Source organism: Lathyrus oleraceus, chromosome 7 (genome assembly GCF_024323335.1).
Source record: "Lathyrus oleraceus cultivar Zhongwan6 chromosome 7, CAAS_Psat_ZW6_1.0, whole genome shotgun sequence".
NCBI lineage: Eukaryota > Viridiplantae > Streptophyta > Magnoliopsida > Fabales > Fabaceae > Lathyrus > Lathyrus oleraceus.
This window is the reverse complement of record NC_066585.1, coordinates 11,318,529-11,342,389: the sequence shown is the minus strand read 5'-3', so window position 1 is coordinate 11,342,389 and position 23,861 is coordinate 11,318,529. Positions and strand designations below refer to the sequence as shown.

At 38.2% G+C, this 23,861-nt stretch overlaps 1 non-coding gene across 1 annotated transcript; it reads right to left on the bottom strand.

The window, feature by feature from the left end:
- Window positions 1-14,537: 14,537 nt before the first annotated feature.
- On the bottom strand, window positions 14,538-14,644 carry LOC127108791 (small nucleolar RNA R71). The gene has a single exon (XR_007796303.1). It is a non-coding gene; the product is annotated as a small nucleolar RNA R71 (small nucleolar RNA).
- Between the last annotated feature and the right edge of the window lie 9,217 nt (window positions 14,645-23,861).

The window sequence follows — 23,861 nt, the reverse complement described above, 5'->3', positions numbered from 1 at the left end:
TAGAAAGAAGCAGAATGACTTCTATGATTTATGGAGTCAGTCAGAATAAGAAAAGAGGAATATGATATGATTCTAGTGAAGACAAATCTTCTACAGATGACAAACCTAAATCCCCATTTTCTTATCATTACACACATGCACAAACACAACGTTTTACTAATGCTATAAAACCCAAAGTCTTAAGAAACTTTGGGAGAACTAATAACAAAGAACCCAAAAGATTCTGGGTACCAAAGGATAAGATAGTTTATGTTTCATATATCATATGCAGCAGAGTTACGACACCAACCTTGGCACCTGGACTCTTGGTTCTCGCGACACATGACGGGAAGAAAGCATATGTTCCAAAGCCTGGAACTTAAGGATGCTGGCTTCGTAGATTTTAGAGGAAATCAAAAAGGAAGAATCAGAGGCTCCAGAACTATTGGTAATGGATCTCTTCCCTCTATATCTGATGTTCTTTATATAGAAGGATTAATGCATAACCTGTTATCAATAAGCCAATTAAGTGATAATGGTTATGATATAATCTTTAATCAAAAAACATGTAAAGCAATTAATCATAATAATGGAACAGTTCTATTCACTGGCAAGAGGAAAAACAACATTTACAAAATAAATCTTTCAGATCTAAAAGATTAAAATGTAAAATGTTTAATGTCTATAAACGAAGAGAAATGGGTATGGCATAGAAGCTTGGGCCACATTAGCATGAGAAGACTCTCTCAGCTAAATAAACTCTAGTTAGTCAGAGGTCTACCTAAGCTGAAGTTTTCTTCAGATGCTCTATGTGAGCCATGTCATAAAGGAAAAATTTCAAAAACATATTTTAAAAAGAAAAATGTTGTTTCCACCTCTAAGCCTCTGGAACTTCTTCATATTGACCTCTTTGGACCTGTTAAGACAACATCAGTAAATGGAAAGAAGTATGGACTGGTCACTGTTGATGATTTTAGTCGTTGGACATGGGTAAAATTTCTAAAGCACAAGAGTGGGTCTCACTCTGTATTAAGTAGCTTCTATTTTAAAGTGCAAAACGAATTTGACTCTAAAATCACCAGAGTCAGAAGTAATCATGGTGGGGAATTCGAAAATAAGTTCTTTGAAGAACTGTTTGACTCAAATGGAATATCCCATGATTTCTCCTTCCCTAGAACTCCACAATAAAATGTAGTTGTAGAGAGGAAGAATAGGACACTCCAAGAAATGTCCAGAACCATGATCAATGAAACAAATGTGGCTAAGCACTTTTGGGCTGAAGCAGTAAATACAACGTGTTATATTCAGAATAGAATCTGTGTAAGACCTATTCTGGAGAAGACTCCCTATGAACTGTGCAAGGGAAGAAAACCCAACATTTCTTGATTCAAAAGCACAAAAAGGTATTATGCTAGGATACTCAGAAAACTCTAAAGGGTACAGAGTATACAACACAAAAACCAAAATTGTGGAAGAATAAATACATGTTAGATTTGATGATAAGCTTGACCCTGAAAAGTCAAAGCTAGTTTAGAAACTTGCATATTTGGAGATAACTCTTGCAGGTTCTGACGAAACGACTAAAGCATTAGAAGAAGCTGAGAAGCAAAGTCCAGAAGCAACTGAAATCTCAACTATCTAGAAAAGATCAAGAAATCGCCCCAACATCTCTGAAGAATTGATTATGGGAAACAAGGTTGAACATGTCAGAACAAGGTCGACATTCAAAGTATATGAAGAAACTCCTCTGGGATTAGTATCTCTGATTGAGCCTACTTCCTGTGATGAGGCACTTCAAGACAATAACTGGGTTCTGGCAATGAAAGAAGAAATTGATCAATTTTCAAAGAATGACGTCTGGGATCTTGTCCCAAAGCCTAAAGGAACTCATATTATTGGAACGAGATGGGTATTTAGAAATAAATTGAACGAAAAGGGAGAAGTAGGTAGAAACAAAGCATGACTGGTGGCACAAGGTTATAATCAACAAGAAGGCATTGACTACAACGAAACCTTTGCTCCAGTCGCCAAGTTAGAATCCATTCGCTTACTTGTTTCATTCGCTGTAAATCAATCCATTAAATTATATTAGATGGATGTCAAGAGTGCATTTCTTAATGGCTATATATCAGAAGAAGTGTATGTTCATCAAGCTCCTAGAGCTCTGAATGTCCAGAACATGTTTTTAAACTAAAAAAATCATTGTATGGTCTAAAACAAGCTCCTAGAGCTTGGTATGAAAGATTAAACAACTTTATTCTAGAACATGAATTCATTAGGCGAAAGGTTGACTCTACACTCTTCTATAAAAACATTAGAAATGATCTCATTATATGTCAGATATACGTTGATGATATAATTTTTGGTTCAACTAACCCCCCTGTATGTCAAGAATTTTCTGAGCTAATGCAGGCAGAATTTGAAATGAGTTTGACGCAAGAACTAAAATTCTTTCTGGGAATTCAAACCAATCAAGCTTCAGAAGGTACATATTTGAATCAAAGTAAATACATAAAAGACATTCTGAAGAAATTTGAAATGTCAGAGTGCAAGCCAGCAAAGACACCCATGTGCAGCGGGGTTTTCGTTACCTTTAGGTTTATTGGCTAAACCAAAAGTCAACATACAATTCGATTCGCCACCGCACTTTTATTTTTCCAAAGGAAAGGCTAAAAAGTGAACAAAAGCCAAGGTAAGAAGTTTTTCAAATAAAAAACTAATAAAAATGTCAGAGATCTAGGTAAGGGGGTTGGTTATGAAATGGGAAGGTTTTACGCACCCAAAACATCCTTAGTACTCTAAGGGAACCCTTTTGCAAATATGTGTTGTAGGTTGGTATTTGTGAAAATATGTGCAAAAGATTGGATGGATGAGAAGAGAATAGATTATATTTACAAATTTTGTTGTTTGAATGGATGAACCCATTGCCAACGTACCATCACAAAGGAGGATCAAAACCTCGTAGTTCGGGGTAAAAATCACAAAGATTAGTGAATTGATTTGATAAAAAGCCTTAAGGTTCTTTGTTATCAAAGGGAGAAAACTCAACCTAAACCAACAATCCACCATGTGAGGAAGTATTCAACATACTAGTGACGGGTTAACCCTATAATAAGTATGGAAGACTTATAATCCAATCACTAAGGATGAGGTGAGATTTACATCAACCACTATGATAACTCAAACCTATGACTAATGTTTATGAAAAGGTTTTAATAAGGTGGCCATTGGAACCACAAAAACAACTTGAAATGAGTTATATTTACAAGTTAGATTTATTTACAAAATGAAGTCAAAGTTGGATTAAGATTTATTCACAATGAGTATTTATGAAAATAGTTTTGAAAAGTCAAAGGCATAAGGCCTAGGTTTCTAGTTTGAAACAAAGTCAAATTTTGAAGAAAAAGATTTTTGGCTTGGGTTAGAATGGGGGAGAAGAAGAGAAGGGCTAATCCTAAAGAATAGAAAGATAAGAGAGGGAAGATAAACCCTTGGAGTTCCTTTTCTTGAAATCATAGAGATGATTCAAGATGCTCCTTTCCTTTGGACTTAGCACACAATCAAGTAATCAATAATTTGAATTCAAGCTCCTAGGATCTCCAATTGGCTTGTCTCTCTTAACTTGGCTACTCATGACAATGGTCCTCTTTACTATCTCAAGATGGAATCCCTATCACATAAGAGCAAACATCAAAAATTTCACAACACAATAAGAGGAATGGACAAAGAATAAGTTTAGATGTGAAGTCCTTTAAAGTCAACTATGAAATTTAGCATTCTAAAGGCATGAGGCATAGTTGCTCTTCAATATGTTTAGCATTCTAAAGGCATGAGGCCTAGTTGCTCTTGAACTCCTTTAAGCATAGGTAAGTCCTAATTTTAAGTCCTTTCTCCTTTTTTGCATTAGGTTCACACAAAACAAAGACAAAGCAATCACAAGACAACAATATATTTATATACAATAAATAGCTCAAATGAGCAAAAGAAAAATGACATAAACAAAAAATATATGCTCAAGTGAGCAAAGTGAAAGGTAATATGAATGAATGAGCAAGAAATAAATGGCATTAAAGTAAAGGGCAAGAAATTAAATGCTCAAATTAAAGTTAGTAATTAGTATGGTTATGTTAGTTTGTCATAAGATAATGTAGTGCTATGTTAAGCAATCGTAAGTGGACTAATGTAGTAGTCACACCTATCTGAGGCCGGTCAATAAAACTATAGGCAAATAAACACAAGTTAGAGATCATGACTAGTAAGCCAAGCTGCACAAACTTACCATGCCAAAACAAAAGGGGAAAGGCCTTGTATGGACTTTAGGTTTTTTGCTTGACCAAGAAGCAGCCTATCTTGGACACAAAACAACTCACTTGATCTTGGATCAAGTTGAGTTTAGTTTGGATCAAAGAAGGTTAAACCTCTCATTTGTCAAGACCAACCATAAGACATTAACTCATTGGCCAAATGATGAAAAGAAATGGATGAAGATGAAATGGAGAGAAAGAGAATTCAAGTATCAAACTCAATTGATCAAATGTGAACCAAGTCATCATCAATCAATGCTAAATAGAAAAGAAATGAAGATCACAAGTCAACAAGTCAACCATAATTTTTTGGTAATTTTTGAATAAAAAACTAAATGCAAAATAAAATAAACAAAATATGGTCAAACCTCAAATTTAATTCAAATCAACTTCAACAAGTCCAATTAAATTCTCATAGGTCTAACATGGTCAAATAAACTTTGACTAATTTTCTCAACAATTTTAGAAATCAGAAACTATTTAAAAACAAAGAAAAATAACACAATATGAATTAAAATCTCAAATAAATCTCAAATCAAATAAGAAATTGATGAGACTATTTTTCATTGACTTATCATGATCCATGAGTGTTAGGAAAATATTTTTGGATTTTTCAAATATCAGAAAGTATTTAAAAATGAATTAAAACTATTAAAAATCAAATATTTCACAAAAAATATTAAATGAAGTCACAAAAATAATTAAAAATCAAAATATGAAACTAGATTTTTCAAGATTTTTTTTGGCATTGGCCTCATATTTTTGTGACTTCAAATAAATTTTCTATGAATTTTTAAAAATAAATGGAATTAACTGAAATTAAAAGAAAATAGGAATAATAGAAAAATTCAGCGCCACAGGATCAATTCATTAAATGACGTGGCAAGGAGAAGCGGTCCAGATGTGAGGGCGCATGGTTTGACCAGGTCAAACGCGTGGAAAAGTGATTTAAAAAAAGTAAACGCGATGGATGCTCAGGATTATAACGTGGAAGCATGATCCAAGGGTTGGGAAAGCAAACACGTGGTGATGGTGGTGGAGACCACCACCTTCTCCGGTGATCCAACAATCTCTGGCCACCAGTTGCAAAGAAAAAAATTGTAATGAAAATAAAAAGTAAGGACATCAAAATGAAGCTCAGGTGATGTACATCACCACTGTATCCATGGATCATCCTCACTTTTCTTATTTAGAGAGGAATATGAGATGGAAGATCATGGTATGTCAACTGGAAATGTACGAAATGAACAATTGAGACCACCACTGGCCTGCCTCAAGTATGAGGACTTCAGAAAACCATATAAACCAAAGAAAATCACATTGAATTGCAAGATCTAGATCCAAAATGTTTGAGGTTCTACCTCTGAAATGGAGCTTCTAAGGCCACGAATTCTTCAAGATCTTGATCTGCTTTTGCTCTGGAAGTATGATGGAGATGATAGGTTAAGGAATTGAGCTTTGAAAATCAACTAATGATGTTGAATTTCAAGCTTGAAAAAGAAAGAGAAATCTGAAAATTCCTTTAGTAAGGGTTGGGATTTCAATTCTGCAGCACTTCAGGTCTCCACCGGGTTAAGAGGGTTGTAAAGCATGGTTCCCTCGTGTGCATGGAATTTGAATCTTGCTTGCATGGGCCTGTGCAAGCGTGTAGCAGACCCAAAAATGAATGGAACTCCTTGTTGATACCTCATGGAATGGATTTGGACGTGCACAATGACTTGAACAAGCTTGCATATCAAGTTATAGCATGAAATACCAAAATGGACACAAAGAATGAACTCTTCGAAACTCACACATGGGAAGTCCAAAAAAGTAATGTGAGTAATGGTTGGAAATCCCTTGAAATAAGGAGCAAAAGTCATGTTGGGAAAAAATTCATTTGGCATTTGGAAATTAATGAAAACTGGCTGTGAAAGTTTGGGTACAAAACATGTCTAAGTCACCATTTGAAAAGTTTTACCAAAAGCAAGCCTCTTCAAGCCCATCTATTTGCCTGATGCAAGCTTCAAATGGAAAAACCTCCAACATCAAAGTTGTAGATATTTTCAAGATGATCAATTTAGACTCAAATTTGGAATCATTTGGGATTTTCATGAAAACTTTATGGGCATTTGAAGTTGGGCACTTTTTCAAATTCAATGACTTAGGTACAAGGTGACCTATAATGTTTTGTATTATTAAATGTATTTCTTTTAGGATTATGAAATTTTGTCCAACATAACATTTTAAGTAGACATCTTAATATTTCCAATGCATTTGGTATCACCTCAAAATCATAAAAATTAAGGAAGTTAGGTCCTTGGGAAGTTGACCAAAAATTAGGGTTTCAGTCAAAATGACCTATAATGTTTTGAAATGAATGATGACCTTCCAAGTTTCAAATGGATTTTTAATGAACATGAAAGTTATTCATATGGTTCTTAAGAACAGTTTTGATATTGGGGTGATCTTCGTTTGATAAACACATCAAAGATTATGTCTTAGTGGACCTTAGTTTAGTCAGATGACTTGACTGGTCAACTTTTCAAGGCCAAACTTCCAATCTTGATGAATGAATGATATAGGATCCTCAAATAGGATCATACATGCATAAAATAATGAATTAAAGAACTTACCTTGATGAAATTTGATCATAGGTTGAGGTTGCTTCATGAGCAAGGTACAATCAAAGCACAATTGAATTAGAGTTTCGTTGGGAAACAATCCTTAAGCCCTTTGGGTTATCTTGATCAAATTGGCAAATTGAGATACTTGGGAGACATATATGATGATTATAAACTTTGTGGACCATTGTCATGCTTGTTCTCATCTTCCTCTAGCCATTTCATTGAGCTTAGGAGCCTCTTAGGAGCATTGTGGAGCACATGATCACTTGAGCTTCAAAACAAAAAGAGTTAGTGACATATTTTTGTGCTTTTGGTTAGTAATCAAAATAATAAAAGCAAATATATATAATACAAGGATGCTTGCTGGTCTCAAACCACTCACACAAGTCCCAACCCTAGGGTAAAGGGGCCAAACATACTATGATCCTTGAGGAAATGCACTGAGCAATGATATGATGCCATGAGGGATCTTAGGGTCAAAATTAGGGTCTTACAGATGCCCCTATTTAAGGTCATTCTAGCCGGGGATATGAAGGTTAAAATCTTTATCTCGACGAGGTAGAATGGGCTTAAATAATAGCAAAGAGACGAATTTTGGTCCATAAGAGACCTCATGGTGCAAATATATGTATGCAACATAAAATCTTCATGGTGAATAATTTCCACAAAGGAAAAGAAATCAGGAGAAACTGAAAATCCATAAGAGTAACACACTCACTAGGGAGACAGAGACTCTGGGGGGAAATAAGGTAAAAATGTGTGAGCATGTCATAACTTGAAAACTTGTTGGGAGACACGAAGGGATTCGATGAAAATAAATCAATGGAAAGACTCGAGCTGACGCAAAGATGCATGTATTGGGGAATATGCCAATACAACAGAACTATCCACAAAGGATACATCGGATAAAAATCCGGACTCAGACGGGGATGTCCACAAAGGACTCACCTGAGGAAGCAACACCGAGATATTACCGGCTACTGGGTAATAAACTCAAAGTGAGACATGTTATCGAAACACCGGTTACTGGGTGAGAGAACAACACGCTCAGGGGGGAAAGAATATCTAAGACCGGTATAAGGGTGAGAGATATCAATCACCCGAAACATCTGAGGCGGATCTAAAAGGCATATCTCAACTCAGGAAAATCTGACTCCACAGGGGACAAAAAGTCATAATAGGGAGCAGAAGGAAGGAGCACCAGGGATACCAATTACTGGGCATATAATAGGTGACCAACCAGGCGTGAATTGGGAACATATCCAAGAAACTCATCATCCGAAAGGAGGGCTGAAAAAGCAATCTCGACTTACAGGACGAGCATTCGATTTTGCAAGGAAATACGAATCTTACTCAACTGGGGAAGAACAAATACTTCGACTGAAGAGCGCATAAGATATATTATCTATTATCGTCATAACGTAGATACCATAGTTGCATGAAAGATTATCCACAACCGGTTACTAGGTTAATGAAGGATAAATCGACCGAAAAGAAAGGACATCGGGATACCGGTTACTGGGTATAAAATGATGACCAATCAGAAGGAGAGACAATCATTACCAAACAAGGGTAAATGAAAGATGACTCGCAAGGGATAAATTGCCTAACAAAAGCAATTATCCAAGAGATATATCACCGGTTACTGGGTGAAATACTCGAAAACGAAGGAGTATCAATACCGGTTACTGGGTAAAGATAACCAAGAAAGAGCGGATTACATCTACCGGGTACTGGGTAGAAAACCACAGAAATATGACTTACAACTACCCGTTACTGGGTAGAAGGCCACGAGATCCACTGGGGAAAAGGATGAACAATTACTGGTTACTGAGCAATTGAACAACTAAACCACGGGGAACTGCAGGGGATAACAAGAAAGGAAAGTCATTCCAGGAACAAACTAGAAAGACGCAATCAAACAAGACTCAACCCGACGAGGATATAACTCAGGGGAGTAATTTCATCCCGATACATGATTGGGGTGGAAACTGAAACAATAATCATCCACGAGGACATAACTCAGTGGGGAATAAAGAAGGAAAGATAGACACTTTCTGCCTATGGGGCTGACTCTATATGAAGAGATCAGACACAAGCATCTGCTTAGGGAAGAACATTTCACCAATAGCAAGAGATAACAAGCAATGATATATGGCAAAGAATGCAATCATGAATATCTGAATGCTATGTTTATGAAGACAGATAGACATATGTAACACAAACAGGCTCAAGAGCCCCGAACGGACATCCGGAGCAACATCTCAAAAAGAAGGGCAAGGCCTACAGGAGAATTCAGCTCTGGTGGGGATGATCGAATCACGGGAAGACATCGATCACAGCTGGGGACATGCAAAGTCACAACTTCCAACTGCCAGGAATTTCTCATCAATTCTCGAGAACAGGTGGCTGAATATCAATAAAATCCGCCGTAGGAGAAACTTTACTGGGGAACTTATCAAGGAATGATGTGAAATTCCGTGGGGAACGAACACGTCAATCAAAACACTCCCTTCTATTTGCTGGAGAGACATCTCTGCTAAGGGAAGAAAGAACCATTTGCTCCACTAGAAGCATTCTCAAAGGGACTACTTCGGCTGAGGGGATCGGAAATGAATCCTTCTTCAACACATGACATGCTGGGGATGAAAAGGGAAACAAGCCCTTCACCAATTGCTCTAGATGACTTCTTGCTGAAAGTTGATAAAGAGGATATAAACATGCCAGAAAATGAAAAAATGTCTTACCTTTTGGAAAACCGTACTATCCTTGGGAAAGCATCGAGGACATTCCATTTATCCTTTTAGCCATTGTGAATGTTCATTTTGTTTAAAACAGTTTATTTATGAAAACTTTATTTTCTTAAAACAAATGATACTCATTAATTAAAACATGCAAACATTTGTTAAACAGAAAAAAGTAAGAGTGCCAAGAATTGGATAAAGGCTCAAATTTATTTAATGGGATGGTAGTCCGCAAATGGCGAGACTCCATGGATCCTTACAAATTTGAAATTGGTGATATACATGGAAAAAGGGCTACATTGAACATAATGACCGTTTCTCCACCAACTCTGAATTCGCTGTATTTGACGCTTCGGTTGACGATGATTGAGCGAGAATCTCTAACAAATGACAATTATAGAACAAAGTCTTGTCAGGATGCAGTTACTTGCCAAATCCCTAATTTTTTTGCCTAGATTTCCCCAGGGTGAGGTACTCAATCTAGCGGGATATGTATATTCATTTTTTTATGTATCTAACTTTTGCCTGGACCGCCCTTTCGGGTTTTCAATCCACCGAGACACTCAATTTTGCCTAAGCCGCCCTTTCGGGTTTTCAACTTAGCGAGCTATTCTGTTTTTTTAGGCGAAGTATTTCTTGGTTGCATCTGAATTCACAGGACAATTGAAATCCTCCCCATCCATAGTTGTGAGCAACAAAGCACCGCCTGAAAAGGCTCTCTTAACAACGTATGGACCTTCATAGTTTGGAGTCCACTTGCCTTTGAAATCGGGCGCGAAAGACAAGACTTTCTTGAGCACGAGGTCACCTTCTCGGAACACACGACGCTTGACCTTCTTGTCAAAGGCTTTCTTCATCCTTTGCTGATATAACTGACCATGGCACATGGTAGTCAATCTCTTCTCTTCAATCAAATTCAGTTGGTCATAACGACTCTCAACCCATTCAACCTCAGTCAACTTGGCTTCCATCAAGACTCTCATTGATGGGATCTCAACCTCCACGGGGAGCACAACCTCCATGCGATATACAAGAGAGAAAGGGGTAGCCATTGTTGAAGTGCGGACAGATGTACGATAACCATGTAAAGAAAATGGGAGCATCTCATGCCAATCTTTGTATGTAACAACCATCTTCTGACTAACCTTCTTGATGTTCTTATTAGCAGCTTCAATAGCTCCATTCATCTTGGTTCTATAGGGAGAATAATTATGATGTGCAATCTTGAACTCGCTACACAGCTCTTTCATCATCTTACTGTTCAAGTTAGATCCATTATCAGTAATGATCTTATCTGGCACACCATATCGGCATATGAGTTGATTCTTGATAAACCTCACAACCACCTGCCTGGTCACATTTGCGTACGACGCCGCTTCAACCCACTTAGTGAAGTAATCAATGGCTACGAGAATAAAAGGGTGACCGTTCGACGCCTTAGGTTCAATCATGACAATCATGTCAATTTCCCACATGGAGAAAGGCCATGGTGAGGAAATAACATTTAGAAGTGTCGGGGCAATATGAATCTTATCCGTATAAATCTGACACTTGTGGCATTTCTTCACATATTTGCAGCAGTCAGACTCCATTGTCAGCCAATAGTAGCCTGCTCTCAACATCTTTTTTGCCATAGCATGTCCATTGGAATGAGTACCAAATGAGCCCTCATGGACTTCAGTCATTAACAGGTCTGCTTCGTGTCTATCCACGCATCTGAGCAGAACCATGTCAAAATTCCTCTTGTAAAGCACATCACCATTAAGGTAGAAACTGCTAGATAACCTCCTCAAAGTCTTCTTATCTTTGATAGATGCCCCAAGCGGGTAAGTCTGATTCTGAAGAAAACACTTGATATCATAATACCATGGCTTATCATCTTTCATCTCTTCAACCTCAAACACATGAGTTGGTCTATCCAAGCGCATCAGATTAATGTTGGGGACTTCATTCCAATACTTTACTACAATCATTGAAGCAAGTGTAGCGAGAGCACCCACCATCTGATTCTCATCTCGAGGAATATGATGGAAGTCAACCTTAGTAAAGAAAGTTGAAATCCTCCTCGCATAATCTCTGTATGGGATGAGGCCAGGCTGATTCGTCTCCCATTCGCCTTTAATCTAATTAACAACGACGGTCGAATCACCATAAACATCAAGATGTTTGATCCTAAGATCGATACACTCTTCCAAACCCATAATACAAGCCTCATATTCCACCATATTATTCGTGCATTTGAAAGTTAGCCTTGCTGTAAAAGGAAAATGTGTGCTTTGAGGAGTAATAATCACTGCCCCAATACCATTTCCATACTGATTAATAGCGCCATCGAACACCATACCCCACCGGGAACCAGGCTTTGGCCCTTCATCGAGCGTAGGCTCATCATAATCTTTCATCTTCAAATATTGAATCTCCTCATCAGGGAAGTCGTATTGCACGGACTGATAATCCTCAATTGGTTGATGTGCCAGATGGTCAACCAAGAGACTACCTCTGATAGCTTTTTGAGCTCGATATTCAATATCATACTCAGATAACAACATCTGCCAACAGGAAATTCTCCCAATTAAAGCAGGTTTCTCGAAGATATACTTGATGGGATCCATTTTGGATATCAACCAAGTCGTATGATTCAACATATACTGGCGTAAGCGCTTGATCACACTGAAATTTACCGTGTTTTCGACTCTGATTTCACATGCATTCTAGTTGTTTTATTGTAATTTTGTTGTGTTATTGCTATATTTTCCTTTGTTTTCAGGTTTTTACTTTAATCGGAGCCCCGATCGAGAAAAGGAGTGAAAAAGAGCTAAAAACCCTAAAATTTAGCATTTTGTACTTGTGGCCTACCCCATGGCTGGCGCCACAGACCCTACCATGACGTGTCCAAGCTCAACTTCCCTCAACTGCCATGTTCCCCACTACTTCCACTAAGGCGCCTCAAAATGGCCTTGTGGCGGGCGCCACAAGAGGAAAAGTTTTCCCTCCCATTTTCAAGTTGAAGGGCATCCTTGTCATTTCCATCTTTTTACTTTCTTATAAATAGAAACTCGAAATCACTTTTACAAGCATCCAAACTTAGAGCAGAGGCAAACTCAGAGCAACTTTGTTTCACTTAGGCATATATTCAGTATTTTAAAGTGGTAATCGCTTCGCATTGGAGTGTTACCACAATTGTGTAATCGAGTCTGTAATCGAGTTTGGAGCACTTTGGAAGAAAGTTAATCCTGCCGCCATTTTCATTTCTGCTTTGCAATTTACTCAACCCTCCGACTGGAGCAGGTTTTTATTACTTGTCTTTACCTTATTTATTTTCCCGCACTCGCTTTACTTTTGTTTATTTCCTCGCACTCGCTTTACTTTTATTTATTTCTCGCACTCGCTTTACTTTTATTTATTTCTCAGACTCGCTTTAAATTATTTATTTCTCGCACTCGCTTTAAATTATTTATTTTCTCGTACTCGCTTTAAATTATTTACTTTTCCGCACTCGCACTACTTTTATTTACTTTCCGCACTCGCACTACTTTTATTTATTTTAATGCACTTTTACTTTACCATTTCTACTAAATTTATAAGGTTAGAATGTAAGGATCGTAATTGAACCGATAATTCGTACAATTGTTCGTAGAAACACTTAAGGGCTATTTTAACTTTCAACTTAAGTTTTCCCGCACTTCAATTCCGTTGGGTAAGATCGAAAGCCGTCCAACGTCTTTTTAAACTTAATTGTTTTTAACTATTTCAAAAACAGCGAAAGCGCTTTGTTTAGTTCATTAGGAGTCTTAATTTAAGAAGAAAAGAGATTTTACAACTATTTTCGAACGCGTTTATAAGTTTAGAGTCTGGTTCGTAAGTACCTCTTTTGGTTAAGAAATCCAGGTTATAATACTTTTCAACTTAGTCAAGATACTATATTTCTTAAAAATAGGTTTACTACTCTAACGCAATGTGCGCCTTTTTATAAGTGACAATAAGAGGGTTTGATTAGGGAGTACAACTCGGTTCTGAATACGCGAAAGCGACAGTTCCTGTTAAATTAGTTCTTTTCAAAGTAGAAAACATTGCCCATAAGTAGTTCTATTAGCAAGTACTTGGATTATTAATTGATTACGTGAATTACATTCGACCCTGCCTTTATTAATTAAATTTATTTCAATACTTTACTTTTCATTGCACACTCCAAAAACACCTATTTTGATTTCCTTTGATAAACACCATACCAATAGATAACGATAGATTGACACTTGGTCTTTGTGGATTCGACAATCTTTTATATTACTCTGACGCGTTCGTATACTTGCGAAACACCGCATCAAGTTTTTGGCGCCGTTGCCGGGGACCAATTTCGTCAAATTTCATTTTCCTGTTGTTATATCATTTAGACTTAGGCTATTTCCCACCGGTCAATGCGAAGAACTCGCAGCACCGGAAGTTTAAGCTTAGTATCTCCTCTGGCGGAACCTGAACGTTACGCTCGCACACGTTTATTCTTTCATAGAATTAAGAGAGCTATGGCCGAAGATCAAAACCAAAGACCTCTTAAAGATTTCACTCAACCATCTAATGAAGAATCTAGTTCTAGTATAGTAAACCCAACCATCCCGGCTAATAATTTTGAACTTAAACCATCCCTGTTGCAACTAGTGCAACAGAGACAATTCGCAGGTCTCACTACTAAGAACCCAAACCAACATTTAAAAATATTTCTTCAATTAGCAGACACTTTTAAAACCAATGGAGCTTCTCCTGAGGCAATACGTTTAAGATTATTTCCTTTTTCCCTCAGAGATAAAGCCATATCGTGGTTAGATTCCCTTCCACCCAATTCCATTACGACTTGGGATAACCTTAGAAGAGTTTTTCTTGCTAGATATTTTCCCTCGAGTAAGACCGCCGTTCTTCGAAACCATATAACTAGATTTACCCAAAACCAAGGAGAATCATTGTTCGAAGCTTGGGAGAGATATAAAGAGTTGTTACGAGCATGCCCACATCATGGTTTAGAAAATTGGTTAATCATTCAAACCTTCTATAATGGACTTCACTATAACACAAAGATGACCATCGACGCTGCCGCAGGCGGTGCTCTGATGAACAAACCTTATCCTGAAGCTAGTGCCCTCATCGAAGATATGGCTCAAAACCATCAATCATGGGGAGTCGAACGAGCGACAGTTGAGAAGAAGGAAGCCCAAGGAGGAGTGCATGAACTAAGCTCTATAGACATGATACAAGCTAAAATGGATGCATTAGCCCTTAAGGTCGAGCATATATGCATAAACCCGAATACTGTAGCCGCAATTTCGTCGGATTGTAAGATATGTGGAACCAAATGACACCAATTTGCAGAATGCAGTCTATTAAACAAAACCCACTCTGAGCAAGTGAACTACACCCAAGGGAACCCATATTCGAATACCTATAACCCTGGATGGAGGAATCACCCGAACTTGTCCTATAAAAACAATAACCATATCCAAAATAATGCACCTCCGAGACCTAGTTATCAAGCCCCTAGATCAAATCAACCTATGTAACCTGTGCCACCAAAGCCGAGCCTTGAGAAAATTATGGAAAACTTTATCACCGCTCAAACCCAACAAAACAAGGAGTTCATGAACCAAAACATTCATGTTAACGAATTGATTACTCAGTTAGGAACCAAGGTTGACCAAATAGTTACTTATACTAATATGCTTGAAACCCAGATCTCTCAGGTAGCTTTAAACCTAGCCCCCCAGACTACACCTGGAGGACAATTCCCTGGACAACCTCAATAAAATTCGAGAGGACAAGCCAATGCCATTACCCTACGAAGTGGGAATGCTTATGATGAGCCACCAAACCCTAGATTGAGTGAACCCGAAACTTCTAAGGAATGTACGAAACCCACAGACGAAGTAAAGGAACCAGAGGAATCTGAAAACCAGGAAGGTCGAGAAAAAGGAGAAGAACCTAAAGATAAAACTTACGTACCACCCCCGCCATATAAACCACCTATACCATATCCGCAAAGACTCAAACAAACCCAGATCAATAAACAGTATCAAAAATTTATTAAAGTAATAGAAAAACTTCATGTAGAAACCCCTTTCACAGAAGCCATCACCCAAATACCTTCTTATGCAAAGTTTCTCAAAGACATCCTTACCAACAAACGTAGACTTGACGATCCGAAGCCTTTGGAATGTAATGCTATTTCCGAGGACAAATTAGCAAAGAAAGATAAAGATCCTGGAAATTTCTCCATTCCTTGCCTTTTGGGTAATCATGTCATCGAAAAAGCTTTTCTAGACTTAGGAGCTAGTGTGAGCCTAATGCCTTTAGCAGTTTGTGAGAGGTTGAACTTAGGAGAATTACAGCCCACTAAGATGTCACTTCAGTTAGCCAATAGATCTGTTAAATATCCGATAGGCATTTTAGAAGATGTTCCTGTTAGGATAGGTCAGTTATTTATCCCTACTGATTTTGTTGTCATGGACATCAAAGAGGACAATGATATACCAATCCTTCTAGGTAGACCATTCTTATCGACTGTAGGAGCCATAATAGATGTCAAGAAAGGAAAGTTGACATTTGAGGTAGGTGACGAGAAAATAGAATTTATACTTTCGAAATTTCTTATGGCACCTATGATGGGAGACTCGTGTTATGCCTTAGATATCATTGATGAATGTGTTAGAGAATTAGAACAAAAAGAAATTATAAAAACAATTAAGTTACCATCAACTCTCATAAGGGAAGATGATGACTTTAAGAAACCCTACATCGATGATAACCTTTACGAATGTTTATCCCTTACCCCATATCCTATGCCACGCCCTAAGAAACCAACCTTAGAACTTAAGGAACTACCTAAGAACCTGAGATATGAGTTCCTCGATGAAAAGATGAACCGTCCAGTTATAGTTAGTGCTACCTTGAGCCAAGAGGAAACGAACCAACTTTTAGATGTTTTACAAAGATATCCCTCAGCCTTAGGATATAATATCTCTGACCTGAAAGGTATAAGCCCATCCGTATGCATGCATCGTATTTCGCTCAAAGAAGATTCAAAACCCTCTAGGGAACATCAAAGAGGAATAAACCCTATAATGAGTGATGTTGTTAAAAAGGAAGTTCTTAAGTTACTTGAGGCAGGTATCATCTACCAGATCTCGGATAGTAAGTGGGTGAGCCCTGTGCATGTAGTACCTAAAAAGGGAGGCATCACAGTCGTGCAAAACGATAAAGGCGAACATGTACCAAAACGTTTAGAAGGAGGATGGCGGATGTGTATAGATTATAGAAAATTAAATAAAGCAACTAGGAAGGATCATTTCCCTTTACCATTTATAGACCAGATGTTGGAGCGTCTAGCCAGACACTCTTACTTCTGTTATCTAGATGGATACTCTGGATTCTTCCAAATACCTATCCACCCCGAAGATCAAGAAAAAACTACCTTTACATGCCCTTATGGAACTTTTGCCTACAGACGAATGCCATTTGGCCTCTGTAATGCCCCAACTACTTTCCAACGTTGCATGATGTCAATCTTTGCAGATTACCTTGATGGTATCATGGAAGTGTTTATGGATGATTTCTCGGTTTGCGGATTTGATTTCCACAATTGTCTTGCTAACCTTGAGAAAATCCTGGAGAGATGCGTGGAGGTGAACCTCGTGCTAAACTGGGAAAAATGTCATTTCATGGTAACCGAAGGAATAATTTTAGGACATATAGTTTCTGAAAAAGGTATAGAGGTAGATAAAGCTAAAATAGTAGTTATAGAAAACCTCAAACCACCAAAAACCATCAGAGAAGTCCGAAGCTTTCTTGGACACGCTGGATTCTACCGGCGTTTTATTAAGGACTTCTCCAAAATAACCAAACCTTTAACTGGACTTTTAATGAAAGATGTTGAATTCATTTTTGATGAAAAATGCAATGACGTATTTAATCTTTTAAAGCAAGCGTTAGTATTGGCACCCATTATGAAACCACCTGATTGGTCAGAACCTTTTGAGATAATGTGCGATGCTAGTGCTTACGCAGTTGGAGTCGTTCTAGGACAAAGGAAAGATAAAAAATTACATGCCATTTATTATGCCAGTAGAACCCTAGATGTTGCCCAACTTAACTACGCAACAACTGAAAAAGAATTACTCACTGTAGTTTTCGCTATAGACAAATTTAGATCTTATCTAGTAGGAGCAAAAATTATAGTTTACACCGATCATGCTGCCATTCGTTACCTATTAAGTAAAAAAGATGCCAATCCCAGGTTACTCCGATGGATTCTATTACTCAAGAGTTTGATTTAGACATAAGAGATAAAAAAAGGCACTGAAAATGTAGTAGCCGATCACCTTTCTAGGCTAGAACATCTAAAACCTGAACTAGTACCCATAAATGATGATTTCGCCTATGATAGACTGATTGCTAGAGTAGAAACCATTGAAGATAATAACCTAGATTCTTATAAGCACTCCCAAAATTCCTTAGCAATAAGTAATGTACCCTGGTATGCAGACTTCGTTAATTACCTAGCTGCCGATGTAGTACCCCCTGATCTTGACTACCACCGCAAGAAGAAATTCTTCCACGATGTGAGAAACTTCTATTGGGACAAACCACTCCTTTTCAAAAGGGGTAAAGATGGCATTTTTCGCCGTTGCGTTCCAGAAGAAGAGGTAAATAATATTATCGAGCATTGTCATTCTGCACCCTATGGTGGACATGCGAGCACCTCTAAGACATACGCCAAGATTCTTCAAGCTGGCCTATTCTGGCCTACCATGTGGCGTGATGTCTATGCTTGCATTGTCAAATGTCATAGATGCCAACGCACTGGAAACATTTCAAGACGTGATGAAATGCCTCTAAGAAACATTCAGGAAGTAGAACTCTTTGACGTATGAGGTATAGATTTCATGGGACCTTTTCCACCATCCTTAGGAAATAGGTATATCTTAGTAGTTGTGGACTATGTGTCTAAGTGGATTGAAGCTATAGCTGCACCCACAAACGACATTAGGGTAGTAATCAAACTATTTAAAAACTATATATTCCCTAGATTTGGAACACCATGTTTAGTCATAAGCGATGGAGGATCACACTTTATATCGAGAATATTTGACAAACTTTTAAGAAAATATGGAGTTAGGCATAGAGTAGCAACACCATACCACCCACAGACTAGTGGCCAAGTAGAAGTATCTAATAGGGAGATAAAACAAATCCTAGAGAAAACTGTTTCTATTTCTAGGAGAGACTGGTCTCAGAAGCTTCAAGAAGCATTATGGGCCTACAGAACCGCTTTCAAAACCCCTATAGGAACTACTCCTTATCAACTAGTTTATGGAAAATCCTGTCACTTACCGTTCGAATTAGAGCATAAGGCCTATTAGGCCATTAAAACTTTGAATTTAGACTACCTAGCCGCTGGAGAAAAGCGTACCCTAGACATTCATAAACTAGAAGAACTTAGGCAATCTGCCTACGAGAATGCAAAAATATATAAAGAAAGAACAAAGGCCTATCACGACAAAGGAATAGTAAAGAAAAAATTCAAAATAGGCGATCCTGTTCTCCTTTTCAACTCTAGGTTACGACTCTTCCCTGGAAAGCTACATTCAAGATGGACTGGTCCTTTCGAAGTATCCAAGATTTTGAGATCCGGAGCCGTAGAAATCAAGAACGATACCTGTAGTTCATTCGTTGTAAATGGACAAAGACTGAAGCTCTACGAAGGAGGAGACATTCCAGCATACTACTCAAGCCACACCCTGATTGATCCACCAATTCCTACTACTACAGATGTATAAATTCTAATCGTCAAGCTAATGACATTAAACAAGCGTTGCGTGGGAGGCAACCCATGGTGTTTTCTTTCATTTTACTTTTTCGCATTTATTTAATTTTATATTTTATTTTATCATATTTTGCATTGAGACTAAAATTTGAATGGTTTGTATTTTCAGTATCACTTTCTTAACCTTTACAGGATGCAGGATTTCGATGACATGCACGTGGCCTATAGAGATAATGCTCAGAGGGAGCGCTACATCGCTCTGTATCAGCACCCTACGGCACCCACACGTTATCCTGATCAGCACTGTATGGAGGCACTGGGTATCGAGCCGAGTATCTAATTCCTTAGCCACCAGCTTCACTGGGACGTGTTTGCTGATGACTTGAGTAACACCTACAGGAACCTGACACTGGAGTTCCTGAGTTCATTCAACTATGACCCATATTCTGGACCAGATGGGTATGCTGCTTTCAGGCTTTTCGAGGTTGAGTACTCCTTCAGCCAGAAAGAGTTCGTCGACTTATTGGGTTTCCAGACCACTCCTGATGCTATCCCGGAGACACCTATGGGATATTTTCTGGGTAAGGAGGTTGAGAAGTTTTTGAGTGATATCTCAGGTGGCGGGAGCCAGGATCCATCTATGCAGCTGTCTCATGTCATACATAACCCCGCCTTCAGATACTTTCAGATGATATTAGCGCATTCCTTCCTGGGAAGACCGGATGCAGAGACACTACTGAGTGAAAAGGAGATCTTCCTATTATTTTGTGCATCCAAGTCTCGCCCAGTAGAATGCGGGAACTTCTTGTTATACAGTCTCAGCGGTATCTCCAGATCTACCGAAGGAGTCATCCATGTGGGCGAAATCATCACGCAGATTACTGTCGCTTTAGGTCTGTCTCGCAAGTTGTTACATCTTCGAACCTACTGTGGGTACACGACCATGGACATCGACTTTTGTTTGACCAGAGGGTTGATGAGGAGAGCCTCTTTCCACCCATGTCAGTTCCGATTGCTAGTCGACAGCGAGGCTATTCATTATTTCACACTGCCAGATCCTATGATGACCAGTGTGCATGATCTAGCGAATTGGAGTTATGCTTTAAGGGCCAGGGAGAGACCGTCGAGGAACCGAGATCACCACCCATTGCTGAATACACGCCTACACCACCATCTCACAGAATCACTATTTTCTCTAATAATCTTTCATTGCAGACACCCGACATCCGCACTCAGATTGCTGAGTGTCCTAGAGAGATCGCAGCGCTTAGACAGGAGGTGGCTGACCTCACTTTACAGATGGGAGTGTCCGATCTCACCCATGCTACTGAAGCCGACTGTCTATATCAGGAGATCGTAGAGCTCAAGAAGGAGGTAGCCAGGCTCCGTGGATCCTCTCAGGAAGATGACATCCCCACTATATGACCTCACCATTTCATCTTATTTTATCTCTTTTTTATATTTCTCGTATTTACATAACTCATCTTATATTATCGCATTTGGAATATTATATAAACTACATCTATACATTGATATTTCTACTTTTATCTATATATGTCTTATTTTTCGTTTTATTTGCATTTTTTATTTTTCAGTTATTTATTCATTTATAAGTCTAATATTTAATTTTTGTTTCATTTTTATTTTTGTTTTTACTTTTATAAAATTATGAAAGTCAAAGATACTAGGAAAATCACAAGACAAATGCTATCCGTACCCCTCAAAGCCAAAAGACAAGAGAAGCCCAAGCCGAAGGACCAAAATCCGGCCCAGCCAGATTTTGCCTTGTGGCGCCTGCCACAACGTCTGTAAAAGGTCGGGGCAGAACCCCTTTCTTCACCATTTTTGCAACTTACAACCTTCCAAACCCATTTTTTCACCTTGGAAAAACATCCTTGAACCCACAAAAAGCTCATACTTTTCTAACCACCACACCGTACAAATCATCTTTCCGATTTCCATTTTCATTTTCATCCGTCGGATTTCGTAAAAATCCAACCTTTTCACAAACCACTTCATCTTCTTCATCACTTTTCAAGAGCTTTCAAATGGAGTTTAACGGATTCATTCTTCGAGGAGGGAAACTGGGGGACAAACAAAGAAAAATTATTAAATGGTTGCAAAATCGGGAAATCCTCCCGACAAGGTATGTTGACGAAAACTGTCTCTACACTTTAGGTATCTATCATAGCATATTTCATTTATTAGATAACTTAGGTTTGCATAATTTCTTTTCCAACAAAGAACCTACCTATGAGCGGTTGACAATTGAATTTTTGAGTTCCTTAATTTATATTGTCAACCCTAACACTGTTAGCACAATTGGTACTGTCAGATTTAGAATGTTTGTTGTTGAATACGAATTCAGTACCGACGAATTAGACAGCTTATTAAGAATCCCTCATGGGGACGGTGCTATTTGTGAGGCCCATTTGGATTCCGAATGGTCTGTTGAGGTATTTTCCTTATGGGAGCGTTTATCAAACACTTCCATAAACTCTTTTGAAGGAGTTCTTGCCTCAACTATCCATAACCCGGCCATCAGAGTTTTTAGATATCTGTTGGCATGCACTATTTTTGGCCGGGAGAATCCAAATAAGGTTAATGCTAGAGAGCTTCTATTTTTACAAGGAAGCCTCACAAATAGACGTATTAATTCGGTCCCGCTCATGCTTGCTCATATGACTTTAACTTTGAATAAAGTGGGACCGATTTCTTTCGGTGGATTGATTACATCTATTGCTCGGGCGCTTAACCTGAACGATGAGATGGCTACCCTAGACCCCTTACCTCCTCGCACAATTAACCAAAAATTTCTGAGAGACATGAAATTGTGCCGCTCGAGGAGAGAAGGAGGCTATATGCTTATGGTTCATGGTGTAGCCATCCCGTCTGTTGTTTTACCGTGCACTAGATGTACAGATGTACGAGATGAAAGGAATTGGACCTACGCTTTAGATGCCCCACCTGTAGCACCTCAAATTTGCACCCCTCATTCATTCACTCATTTCATTTTAGGTCATTAACATTGCATATTGCATTGCATCCTAGCAACTAGAAATGGCAGCAAGAGGATTCACCAGTGCAAGAGACCAAGCATTTCCTTGAGATGAAGGCCACATGAGTATTCTAGAGAGCTTACATGAATCAAGGTTCATTTTGAAGTAACTTGACCAAGTGTTAGAGGCTCAAGGTCATCAGTACATGTCCAAGTCATCAGAGGTCCATAAAAGTCAACTACAAAGTCAACTGAGGGCTAGGAGATGGAGAAATGGTTTGAGACACTTCATTCATGTCCAAAAGTGGTTTATTCATCATGTCAAACACTTATCTTGAAGGATTTGAAGCCAGATCAGAAGTTTCCAAAAATGGAAAGTGACCTGTAATTTCAAGTTTCCAAAAATGGCAAGTTTTTGGACCAACTTCAACTTGACTTTCCAACATCAAAGAAGCTTCAAATGAAATTTTGTCCAACATGAAAGTTGAAGATCTTTCTCTCCCATTTCCAAAAAGTCCAAGATCATGAGCATCTGATGAATGATTAAGAAGTTATAATCCATTGACTGCAGAGTATGCATGAAACTTCAACAAGCCATATCTTTTGAACCAAAACTCCAAATGGAGTGCCTCTTTTTGCATTATGCTCCTCATGACATATATTTTCAAAATCATTCATTACATGGCATGAAATTTATTCACATAATCACTTGGCCATACATGTGATTTTTGGAAGGAAAACCATGAATTTAAAATTGGTACATCATATGAGTTTTTTAACCATTCCAACATGTGCATGGGATGATTTTAAGAGTATTTGAATTGTGCATGTGCACTGTTCACGTGGGATTGCCATGCATAAGGTGAAATTGCAATTTGGTGCATACACCTTATATCTTGCTAATTTCCATTAACCTTGGCCTAATTATAATTTCAGAGTAATTAGGAGATGATATATAAGCTTAATTGTAACTGTCTTGGTCATTACACACATTTTCAGATCTAGAATTCTCTTTCACTCTCAATTTTCACTCTCTTGATTTTTCAAAATTCTACACATAAACCTTGATTTTTCTTACATAATCATGAGTATGGAGTGTTACTGAGCATGATTCAACGTGTGTTTGGTGGAATTCCTCTCAAATTCGTGCATACCACAAGCTTGAAGGCATTAATGGAAGCTTCAAATTGAGCTTGATTCAGGTCTTTTCACGTGCCATTTCTTGCATCAAACTTCAGTGGAGCTCAAAGGAAGTGGATCTGGACATTGCTAGGCTTTGAATACACTGTTTTCGCCAACTGCTCTTCAAACAAGGTGAGTTTCGACCTTTATTTTTCTCCATTATTTTGCCATGTTTATGTAGATCATTCACTGCTGAGCATGCTGATATAAGTAGTTTTTAAAATGGTTGAGAATTGATTGAGT